Here is a 12,898-nt window from a genome sequence, read left to right as displayed (position 1 = left end):
TAGAATTTTAATCTAAATTTTTCTTGACTCCAAATTTGAAATTCTTTCCATTATACCATGTCACCTTTAGAGGAGAGGATCTTAACCTGGGGTCCATGAATTTGGATAAGAAAAAAATAACATCTTTATTTTCACTAACCTCCAACTGATGTTTAGTGTTTCCTTCACTTATTTAAAAACTTTATTCTGATAAGGGATCCATAGGTTTCAACAGACTGCCAAAGAGGTTCATGTCACAAAAGAGGCTGAGAACCCTTGCTATATATATTAATAATATATGTATGCATATATGCATATAAATATACACACATGCACATACATACACATATAACTGTAACTTGGCTTTTTGTGGTTGACACATTCCACTTAAAATTATAGAACACATTTCAAACTAATATGGTCTTATACCCTTATGGGCTTGAATGATTTTTGTCTTCAATTCTGTCCAAGATAAACAGTATTCATGCTAATTAGGTGAAACAGTTTAACAATTAATGAATGAATGAAAAATTGACATCTACAATCCAGAATATAGACATACACCTAAACATGCAAATTTATTTGCCTCCTCTTGTTCCTGTTCCACAATAGGGCTCCATGTGCAAGATAGAAGCAGGTAGTAACAGTGTGATTTGGGGGAAGATTGGTAAGGAGGTTCTAAGTTAAAAAGCCTAATAGGCATGATCTGCAGTTTGCCCAGAATTCTCAATACTTTCCCTTTCTCACTGAGGTTATTTTGCAAAGTTTTTTCCTACCTCCCCTTTATCTCCAACCCAAAACTAATTCTATTCTAATCACAGAATCATAGAACTTTGGGAGGAACCTCGAAGCTCATTAGCTCAGTCCTCTCATTAGGTGGATGAGGAAGCTTTCTGTATTTAGAGATCATCCTTCCAGGAATCTCTAGAACAATCGGTGTCATCCTGACAGTGGTTGATAACCAGTTGCCTGTTATTACTGGTAGAGCTCTTGGCTCTGGAACTTGTAATTTAAATTGATAAAAATGGGCAGCCTATGGAAAAACAGCTAATAGTGTGGCAGTTTAACCCTTTAAGGGAACCCACTCGACTTAATTTTATTTCTAATATAGTCTTCTGAAAATTACTTGGAACAAGTAACTAGACAAAACCAATGCTTTAACCATTTCTATCATGTTCCTTCACTTCTAAAATTATAGGATACAAAAATCTAAGCCTTCTTTGATTTCATTAGCCCAAGAATGAAAGCTTTCAGTATTTATGCTTCTAGGAGTCTGTTCTATCAGTTTTTTGATTTAATATTCTGGAGACAGATTGGTAAAATCTGGTTTCAGTTATTTGTTATTAATTGTGCCTCCTTGATGAGGACACCAGGTAGGCCCACTGATATTTGATTTTTAAAGTAAATAACTGAAGTAGGTCTAAAAATCTTAGAATTCATTCTGTGATAATTTGGTATTAAGAATGATGGGGGGAGGGGCAGCTAGGTGGTGCAGTGGATAGAGCACTGGCCCTGGAGTCAGGAGTACCTGAGTTCAAATCCGGCTTCAGACACTTAACACTTACTAGCTGTAACCTGGACAAGTCACTTAACCCCAATTGCCTCACTAAAAAATAAAAAAATAAAAAAATAAAAATTTGGGGGCAGCTAGGTGGCGCAGTGGATAGAGCACCGGCCCTGGATTCAGGAGGACCTGAGTTCAAATCCGGCCTCAGACACTTAACACTTACTAGCTGTGTGACCTTAGGCAAGTCACTTAACCCCAATTGCCTCACAAAAAAAAAAAAGAAAGAGAAAAAGAAAAAAAAGAATGATAGATGAAGGGCAAATAGGTGACACAGTGGATAAAGCATCAGGCTGTGGATTCAGGAAGACCTGAGTTTAAATCCGCCCTCCAACACTTGACACCAGCATTGATAGTTCAAATTATCAGCTAACCTCAAATCACATCTATTGCTTATATGGTGCTGGGTCTTTTCTTTAAGAGTTACCTTTTGGGGGTAGCTAGGTGGCACAGTGGATAAAGCACCGGCCCTGGATTCAGGAGGACCTGAGTTCAAATCCAGCCTCAGATACTTGACACTTACTAGCTGTGTGACCCTGGGCAAGTCACTTAACCCTCATTGCCCCACAAAAAAAAAAAAAAAAAAACCAAACCAATGCATGGCAAGGATCTCCAACTATCTTTTTTTTTTTTTTTTTTGCAGGGCAATGAGGGTTAAGTGATTTGCCCAGGGTCACACAGCTAGTGTACAACATTTGACACTGTTGACTCTTCTTCTGGATTCTCTTTCCTCTCTAAGTTTTCATGGCACTGCTATCTTCTGGGTTTCCTCCTACCTATTTGGCACACTCTTTGGCAGGATTATTAGATTCAATTCAATAAACATTTATTGAATATCTATGAGTAGGACACTTTGATAGATGCTGGAGTTGCAAAGACAAAACTGTCTCTGTCCTCTAGAAACTTACATTTTCCTGTAAGGATATAACATGTACACACATAAGTAGTAAAAACAAAGTATATATAGAATAATTTCAAGAGCAAGCGTGTTCTTTACTGAGGAGATCAGAAAAAACCTGGGTTGGAAGTGATACTTGTGCTTTCAAAAAATATCATCTCAATAATAATAAAAGCCAGCATTTCTATAGCACTTCCAGCCTGGGTGAGATACAGAGACCAGGGAGAAAGAAAGAATGAAAAGTAGAAAATTTGCAAGTCTCATGAGGTTATAGGTGAACACTAAAATGTAAATCATGTAAAGAAAGATAATCTGATGAAATAAAATATTTGATAGAAAATAATTTCACCCATTTAATAATATTTACTTTATTAATTACTAGCTCCTAATCATACTTGAATAAGGAGGGACTAGGGAAAGGAATTACAGTGTTTAAAACAAGACACTTTAATAAATGTTATCTTTATGCCCCCAAACTGCCAGGGTCATCCTGCAAGTAGCAATATTAGAGTTAGGGAGGATGAAACAATGTCTTTTTCATCTCTAGATACATCGATTGCTATAATCCCCTAAAGACTATGGAATCTGAAAATATCCCCACAAGAAGGTTGGTTACCTCACTGATTCCTTGAAGGCCTGTACATCTATTTCATATGACTGGTCATTTATTGACATGCCATATGGTCAATGATACCAAAGGTATCAGGTAGCTGTGTAAGTAATTGAAAGGCTTCTGAGACCTGTTGGGTAGCAAGGATGGAACACTGTCCCTTGAGTCTTGCTAGGAGAAATGGACAGATACAAATGGGGGATGAAGAGATTGAGACTAACCCATTCCTTAAGGAGAATCATTGTATCCACTTTTGAAGAGTAGATAGCTGGGCCTAAATATAGATACCCCGTTCTCACTTCTTTTTTTTTTTTTGCAGGGCAGTGGGGGTTAAGTGACTTGCCCAGGGTCACACAGCTAGTAAGTGTCAAGTGTCTGAGGCTGGATTTGAACTCAGGTACTCCTGAATCCAGGGCTGGTGCTTTATCCACTGTGCCACCTAGCTGCCTCCCGTTCTCACTTCTTGTAGCTTATTTTTGTTAGTCAGGTTAATCTGACTGCAAAACTATAGGCTGTAGGTAGGCCTGTCAGGATAATTGATCCATCAGATATCCAAATTCAGGCTTAATCTCCATTCAATCCAGGTATTGATTGAGCTCTACCTCTTCCTACTTTAGTCCATCCTCTACTCAGTTGTCAAATCAATCTTCCTAGCCTAAGTCTGATCATATATCATGCCCCTCCCCGCAATAAATACCAATTGCTTCTTAATTACCTCCAGGATCAAATATGAAATCTTTTGGTTTTCAAAGTGCTTTGTAATCTGGCCTCTTTTCTGTCTTCTTACACTTCACTCTTTTCCATGTTCTCTTTGATCTGTTAACACTGGTTTTCTTGCTGTTCTTTGCATACAACTCTATCTCCTGATTCTGGGCATTTTCTCTGCCTAGAATTCTCTCCCTCCTCCTTTTCACCTCCTAGCCTAGGTTTTCTTCAAGTCTCTGTAAAATCCTGCCTATTGCAACAAGTTTTTTTACAGTCCTCCTTAATCTTAGTACCCTTCCCCTGAGACTATCCCCAATTTATCCTGCATATATCTTGTTTGTACATAGTTGTTTGCACATGGGTTCCATTAGACTGTGAGTTCCTTGAGAGTAGGAATTGCATTTTGACTTTCTTTTTTTCATGGGGTACAGAGCACCCCAGAAGTTCTCTGGGGCACATCAAGGAACCTTCTCCTTGAGAAACTAAACCAGAGGACAGATAAAGCCTAGAGAGATAAGCTGAACCACATCGGACTGAGCTAGCTTCGGATTCCTACCCTTCATTCTGGTCTCCCTTACCCTGGGGAGATAAATTTGGGTGTGGCTGCGGCCTTTGCATTCTGAAGAGGGATCTGTAGCCACCCCTCACCCAATTCCTCTAGTCACTACCAGTGGGGGATGGTCCTCCACTCCTCACCCAATTCCCCCAGCTACCACCAGTGGGGGATGGTCCACCCTCACTAAAGGAACTTTCCACAGGCAGATGGTCCACCCCCATCAGTCCTCTATAAAAGTACCTTCCAGTCTCCTGTTCGAGGAGATTTGGTACCTCTGAGCCATGTGCTTTGTGCCTGTCTCCCCATGAGAAGTCCAAGGATTTCTGTCATGGTTTCCCTTCCCCCCACCCTTCCCTTCCCTTGCTCCTAAATAAACTACCACCTTATTCTAACTACTTTTTGTGTGCAAGAGGGTGTAATTTTTTAAAGAGGAATTCCTAAGAACCCCATCCCCTAACCCACCCTGTACCCCATTCCCCCATATCATTTTCATCCCCAGGACTTTGCACAATGCCTGGCACAAGGTTGACACATAAACTAGTTAACTGACCTCTATGTATTTGAAGGTGATCTAAGTTCTAATGGTCAGTGTAAACAGTGATGGGTACTACTTGAGGTAGGACTTCCATATCTCAAATGTGCTTTTGACGTCAAGGATCACCTCTCAGATTGTATAATTCTTTTTTTTTTTTTTTTTAAGTGAGGCAATTGGGGTTAAGTGACTTGCCCAGGGTCACACAGCTAGTAGGTGTTAAGTGTCTGAGGCCGGATTTGAACTCAGGTACTCCTGACTCCAGGGCCGGTGCTCTATCCACTGCGCCATCTAGCTGCCCCAGATTGTATAATTCTTTCCTTAATTAGTCAGTTTGTGGGAGGCCTGTGAAAGGACAGTCCCACTGCTAATGTTGTATATGGTCACTGTGAAAAACTGTTTCTGCTGGTCTGAGCAAAGCTAGCTAAGGACCAAGGTGCTTAATAGGCATCAAATTCACCTCTTGCCTCTGGTATCAATTGGAAAACTTTGGGGGTACTTCAGCATATTGAGAGTTGCTGCCAGGGTCAAGAATCTGAAGATAAAATAGCAGTGGTACTCTGTAGCACTGAAGAACCATTAAGGAAGGGATTCCCCATAGAAGGATAGTTTTCTCCATTAATAGATTCTTCCAGACTGATTCCTTACTAGCCTAGTAAGTCCCACAGGAACTTTATATTCTCCTTTTCAGGTTGGCATGTTTTCAAATTAGCAAATATCTGGGCTGGCATTAGTCCAGGAGAACAATTTGGATTAATTTGGCTTGGTGAGCAGGATGATCCCAGGAGCAGTGATATTGCTGCAATAAAACACTACTCTCCTACTCCCTTACCCCCTCACCTCCCTCCAAAAAGTCTTGAAATAGTGGAAGACTTTCAGAGTATTGCATAATCCAAGTGGACATTCATACAGGCTATACTAGCTCTGGAAGATCAATTAATATTAATCACTCTTCTGTATCCAGACCAGGTTGTGTGTGACATGCTTTTCACCCCTGAAATCCAAATTGATAAATATCACCGTAGCCTGTTAGTTTAGGGATCAAGGATAGGAAGGAGGAGAGGGAGGGAATAAACCATTGTTAAGTGTCTGCTATGTGCCAGGCATATTATTATTTTCATTTTCCAGTTAAGGAAACTAAAGTAGAGGTCATACAGACAATAAGTGTCTAAGTCAGAAATTCAGAATTGGGTCCTCAACTCCAAAGCCAGTTGTCCAGGGGTCCAGAGCTAGTTCAGGTTGGTAATGGTGCTTAAGGCCCTGTAATATATCATGATAAAGTTGTAATCTCTCATTTTAATTTTTAATAGAAATCAATGGTGTTTCTTTTGGCTCTCTTCTCCAAGAATTCCTATTAAGGCTCCTTACTGTCTCTGGTTCAATCAATAAGTAGACTTTTCTGATCAGGATTGGGGCTCCTAGCACTCATTTGCTTAAAATGAATGGCCTACTCAGGGATTTCTCCATCTTGGCCATGCTAAAAAGCATCCTGATAGACTTGTACTAAGCTTGTGGTTTGGCTGGAGGGTATCCATAGATGCATTATTCATCTGTTCTAGGCAATGCATCTCCCAGTATTGGGAACAGGTATAGTCCACAAGGAGGCAGTGTGGTGCAGGTGAAAGAACCCTGGCTTTGGAGCTGAGGACCCAATTCTGAATTTTTGACTTTGACACTTACTGTCTGTGTGACCTCAAGAAAGTGCCTCAACCTCTCTGAGACTCAGTTCTTTCATCATGAGGAGGTTGAACTAGATGAATAAATGAATAAAAAAAAATTTAAAGCTTATTTTACTAGCACTGTGCTAAGTAATGGGGTTGCAAATTAAAAAAAAAAATCTCTGACCTCAAGGATCTTATATTCAAACTGGGGGAGAACCACGTATATTAACAAAAAAAGTTAGCTCAAGTGTAGATGGAAAGACCTTAAAGTCCTAAGGGATCAGTGGTGAGGCAGATACCAAGGTCCAAGTGTTCTTAGGGTACACTAGGAAGGGAGTTCAGGGACCCTAGCGATCTGTAGGGTCCAAGAGCAGGTCACTTAATAAGGCCTAGAGGCTTTAGGACACAGTGGTAAGGCAGATAGCTGTCTTTCGTCTCCCTGGAAGGTTTGTATTTGGTCACTCCCAATCCATGCAACTTGGATGAGCAGTAATCTTACTTTTCTAACTGTGTTGCTCCATGAGGTCTGGGTACCCAAGACAGGAGAAGGGAGAAAAGAAGGCAAGAAGGAAGGGCACCCATGTTGCCAGTTATTCATACTTAGATGATGTCTACAGACCTTTCCAGCTTTAAAACTATGAGCTATGAGCTCAGTCTTTAGCATTACTGGGGGAAGGGTTAGGAGGAGAGAACACCTTGCATTGTTTCCTCACTATTGTTTTCCATGGTCTCCTAGGTACAGATGAAAATGTATACCATTGGTTGATTACACCAAAATATTCATAGTAGTACTTTTTGTAATAGCAAGGACTTAGAAACAAAGTAGATGCCCATTGATTGATGAATGGCTAAACAAGTTGTGGTACATTAATGTAATGTAATATTATTGGACTATACAAATGATGAGTATGGGAAGATTTACATGATTGGATGCAAAGTGAAGTAAGTAGAGCCAAGAAAACTATATATATACATATATGTGTGTGTATATAAATGTATGTGTGTATATACATATATGTATATGACTTCAGCAAGAAAAATGGAAATAATCACAAAAAAGTGAATATTGCAAAATTACAAAGAACAATAATGGTCTTGAAAAAGAAATATGAGAAGACACCCCCTTTGTAGAACTGAGCTGTCTACAAGTGTGGAACATTGCATATCTTTTCAGAATTTTTAAACATATTAATCTGTTTTGCTGTTTTGAACATCTTTTTCCTTTAAAAAATATTTGCTATATGGAATGGCTGTATGGGAGGGATAAAGGGGAGGGATACTGGAAATTATTCTGGTGATGTACAATTATTTTTAAAATAAAAAATGTCATATTTGCAATGTCATTTATTTTGCTAAGTACAATACAACAAACTTTTTTTTAAAGACAAAATCCCATAGTTTCAATGATATATTTTTAGTCAATGAAAAATTTCACCATTCTGCTACAAATAGGAACCATAAAACATTTGTAATCGTTAAGGTCTTGTGGAACAATTCTTTCTATGTATATAGGCCCAGGAGAACATTATCAGGATCATTATCCAGGATCCACTCAGCTCAAGGTAGGTAGATAGAGCTTCTGAGAGCAAACTACTTAAAGAAATGTTAGTTTTTCCAGGAATCAAGAAGTCTGGAGTACATCTTACTACTCCCAAAGAAATCTACAACCTGTGCACTTTAATTACACCTTAAAGAGCACTTTAAGGACCCTAGAACCTGAAGTGAAGGTGCAGGAGAATCAACATATTTCATTTCCTGTGTATGCATACAGTGTTACTGAGAATGATAAAGAAGGCTTTACCTCATAAAAGGTATGAACCTTTTGATGTTTAAATAAGAACCATATTTGCCTACTGGCGTACGCTTTGGAACTTCCAAAGACAGATAACAATGTGGACACTCAAAACCAGTATGTCTTTCAGATGAAAGATGAGCTGAAGGAAATTTACTACTTTGCTATGTCCTCAGCTCAGAAATTCAGCCCTGACAGAAATATGTGATGACAGTGATACTCAAGTTCATTGTCCAGATTTTCAACAAAGTGATAGAGAAATGTTGAGGTACTAAGCAAGAGAAAGATGGAGCAACTTAATAGGCTACAACATAGCTCCAGAGAGAGATTAGGACCCTACCCAGACTATCCTGCTTCCACTTCTTGCCTCTGTTTGGATTCATAGGACTTCTTGGCAAGCAGAAGTAAAGCAGATGGAGAATCAGACAGTAGAACTCTTAAAAAAGCCTGCTCACTAGTTGCAGAGAGACTTTCAGGGATTGATGGTAAATTGGAAGACAATTGATTCAGATGATGGAGAAACTGAGTGTGGGGATCCTCCATTTAGGAAGTAAACCAAATCCACACTAGTTCTAGGGAACCTCTATTCAGACCAGTAGGGATCTGAGACTGTTCTTTCCCTGGCTAACAGTCCACTTGTAGAGCCTCCTGTGAAGGAGATGTGCTGGACCCAGCTTGTAGGGAGAGCCAGTTGTTAAATTTCAAATTTGAATATTTACACCTCAGAAATCAGCAAATGCCACAAATTAAGACGTGATTTATTTGTTATTTTGTTTATTGTCTAAACTTAAGAAAGTGATGAATGCAATTTTAATAATGCAGATTAAACTTTTTTTTCAGATACAAACATTTATTTTATTTTCCAGTTATATGTAAGGGTACTTTTCAACATTCATTTTCATAAGATTTAGAGTTCCAAATTTTTCTCCCTCCCTCCCTCTCTTTCCTTCCCCCTCCACAAGATTGCAATCAGGTTATATATGTACAATCCACAAGTGTTCTTTTTATCAGTTCTTTCTATAGGGGTGCATAGTAAGCTTCCATATTAGTTCCTTGGGATTGTCTTGGATCATTGCATTGCTGAGAGTAGTTAAGTCATTCACAATTGTTCATTGAACAATACTGCTGTCACTATGCACAATGTCCTCCCAACTCTGCTTACTTCACTATACATCAATGTTCATTAGTCTTTCCAGGTTTTTCTGGGATCATCCTGTTTGTCATTTTCTGTAGCACAAGACCATTCTACTATAATCATATAGCACAGCTTTTTCCATCATTCCTCAATTGATGGACATTCCCTTGATTCTCAATTCTTAGCCTCCACCAAGAGTTGCTATAAATATTTTTTGTACAATTTTTCCCCCTTTTCTCTTTTTCATGATTACTATTGTTAACAGTTTCCCTTCCATCCTATTCCCTTCCCCATGATATTTATTCTATTATCCATCTTCTTTCATCCTATGACTCTTCAAAAGGGATTTGCTTCTGTCTGTCCCCTCCCCCACTCTGCCCTTCCTTCTTTTGCCCCTCTCTCTTTATCCCCTTCCCCTCCTATTTTCCTGAAGGGTTAGAGAGATTACTCCACCTAATTGAGTGTGTCCATTATTCCCTCCATGAGCCAATTCTAATGAGATTGAGGTCTTTGAGCCAATTCTGATGAGTGTTAGGCTCATTTACTGCCCAGATTAAATAGATTCCTCCACCCAGTTGGGTGTATGTGTGTTAGTCCTTCCGTGAGGCAGCTCTGATGAGTTTAAGGTCTTTGAACCTTTTCTGATGAGTGTAAAATTCATTTACTGCCCTGCTCCTCTCCCATCTCTTCCCCTACTCCATAAGCCTTTTCCTGTTTTTTTCATGTAGGATTTCACCTCTGCCCTTTCCCCTCCCCCAGTGAATTCCCTTCACCCCTCAATTTAACCCTAAAGATGTCATCACCTAGCTAAGTGACACAGTGGACAAAGCATCACCCCTGGACCCAGGGAGATCCCAGCCAAAACCCAGCCTCAGACACAAGACAGTCACTCACTGTATGACCCCAGGTATGTCCCCCAGCTCCAATTTTTTATGGTTCTCTAGGGTCTGGTATTTGAAAATCAAATTTGCCATTCAGTTCAGGTCTTTTCATCACAAATATCTGAAAGTCTTCTTTTTTATTAAAGTCCCATTTTTTCCGCTGAAAGATTATGCTGAGTTTTGCTGGGTAGGTGATTCTTGGTTTTAATCCCATTTCCTTTGCCCTTTGGAATATCATATTCCATGCCCTCTGGTCTTTTAATGTAGAAGCTGCTAGATCTTGTGCTATCCTGACTGGGGCTCCACAGTACTTGAATTCTTTCTTTTTGGCAGCTTGCAATATTTTCTCCTTGACCTGCGAGCTCTGGAATTTGGCTATAGTATTCCTAGGAGTTTTCCTTTTTGGATCTCTTTCTGGAGGTGATCGGTGGATTCTTTCAATTTCAATTTTAGCTTCTTCTTCTAGAATTTCAGGGCAATTTTCCCTGAGAATATCTTGGAAGATGATGTCTAAGCTCTTTCCTTGATCATGGTTTTCAGGTAGACCAATAATTTTCAAATGATCTCTCCTGGACCTATTTTCTAGGTCAGCAGTTTTTCCCAGAAGATATTTCACATTGCCCTCTATTTTTTTTATTCATTTGGATTTGCTTTATTGTGTCTTATTTATTTATTTATCTATTTATTTTAAGTGAGGCAATTGGGATTAAGTGACTTGCCCAAGGTCACACAGCTAGTAAGTGTTAAGTGTCTGAGGCCGGATTTGAACTCAGGTCCTCCTGACTCCAGGGCCAGTGCTCCATCCACTGCACCACCTAGCTGCCCCTATTGTGTCTTGGTTTCTCATAAAGTCACTGGCTTCCATTTGTTCAATCCTCATTCTTAGGCAATTATTTTCATCAGAGAGCTTTTGTACCTCCTTTTCCATTTGGCCAATTTGACTTTTCAAGCTGTTGACTTTTTTCTCATGTCTTTCCTGTATCTCCCTCATTTCTCTTTCCATTTTTTCCTCTACCTCTCTAACTTTATCTTCAAAGTCCTTTTTGAGCACCTCTATGGCCTGAGGCCAATTCATATTTTTCTTGGAAGCTTTACATATAGGGGCCCTGATGTTGACATCTTCCTCTGAGGGTGCCCCTTGGTCTTCCTTGTTACTGAAGAAACTTTCTATGGTCCTCACCTTTCTCTGTCAGCTCATCTTGCCTTTCTTTTCCTTGACTTTTAGCTACTTAAAGTGGGGCACTGTTTCCAGGCTGCAGTATCCCTTGGGATTGCTTAAGAAGTCCTAGGTGGGGGGGCGGCTAGCTGGCACAGTGGATAGAGCACCAGCCCTGGAGTCAGGAGTACCTGAGTTCAAATCCGGCCTCAGACACTTAATACTTACTAGCTGTGTGACCCTGGGCAAGTCACTTAACCCCAATTGCCTCACTTAAAAAAAAAAAGTCCCAGGTGGTATGATTTAAGGAGAATCAGGTTCTTCACTCACCCAGCCTGTTCCCTGGTCCTTAGATGACCCCAGACCAACTTGCTAATAAACCAGCTTTGTGTGTTGTGGTTGTTAGCTCTGACAAGCCTGTGCCCCTCCCCATCCTGGGCCACTGATACTCAAGCCTACCTCTTGGTTCTCAGCAGGGGTGTAAAATCCAAGTTCTGCCTTAGCACCAGCATATACCCCTGTAGTCTCCCCCCTGCCAAGGGCTCAGCCCACTCACCAGACTGTGAGCTTAGTTCCAGATGACACTGGTGCTTCAGCTGATTCAGAGGCTCTGGGGGTCTCCTTCTCTGGTGGGGCCTTCCTGGGACTGGATCTGTGTCAGGGTGACTGTGGGGTTGGGCTTGACTCCTGTATCAGCACAGCAGCTCCCTCCTTCTGACCTTCCAAGCCGTTCTTGGTTAGAAGATGATTCCAGCACATTCTTCTGTGAGTTTTGCTGCTCTGGGCATTTTCCTATGGTGTTATTTGGATGTTTTTTGGAGTGGTCGTGTCATGAGTTCAGGAGCTCACTGCCTTTCCTCTGCCATCTTGGCTCCCAGATTAAACTTTAAAGTGTGTCCTGGATACATCCTTCCCCATCCTAAACTGGTTATGAAACATTTTCCAGCATACTCCTGCCCTTAGGTAACATATAGATCTTGAACAGTGTTAGTCCATCTAGGCTACCCACAAAGGAGGTTATAGTAGAAGTTTCAGGCCAATTAATTTATTGATCAAGCTACTTATGATGCTTTAGGAAAAATAGAAAAAGTTACCCACATAGTCATATGATGCTCATTGTTGAAGTACATGTGATAATACTGTGTATGTAACTACAACAGGTTATGTGTTGTATATGACCCATGCCATATACATTTTCATAGCATATGAAAGATTATGTAAATATTTTCTTGCTGTTTTGTTTCTTTCTTATATATGCTAATATTTATACATACATATACATACATGTAACATATTTCTGCATTTGGTCATCATATACAATCTCCCACACCCTGGGGGCATCCTATGTGATGCTATGTGTTATGCATTTCACTAATTGTGTGACCTTAATATATTACATGTGCTGTGTATTATAATCTAATATTGCACT

Source organism: Dromiciops gliroides, chromosome 2, assembly GCF_019393635.1.
Source record: "Dromiciops gliroides isolate mDroGli1 chromosome 2, mDroGli1.pri, whole genome shotgun sequence".
Classification (NCBI taxonomy): domain Eukaryota; kingdom Metazoa; phylum Chordata; class Mammalia; order Microbiotheria; family Microbiotheriidae; genus Dromiciops; species Dromiciops gliroides.
Note: the sequence above shows the minus strand (reverse complement) of the source record.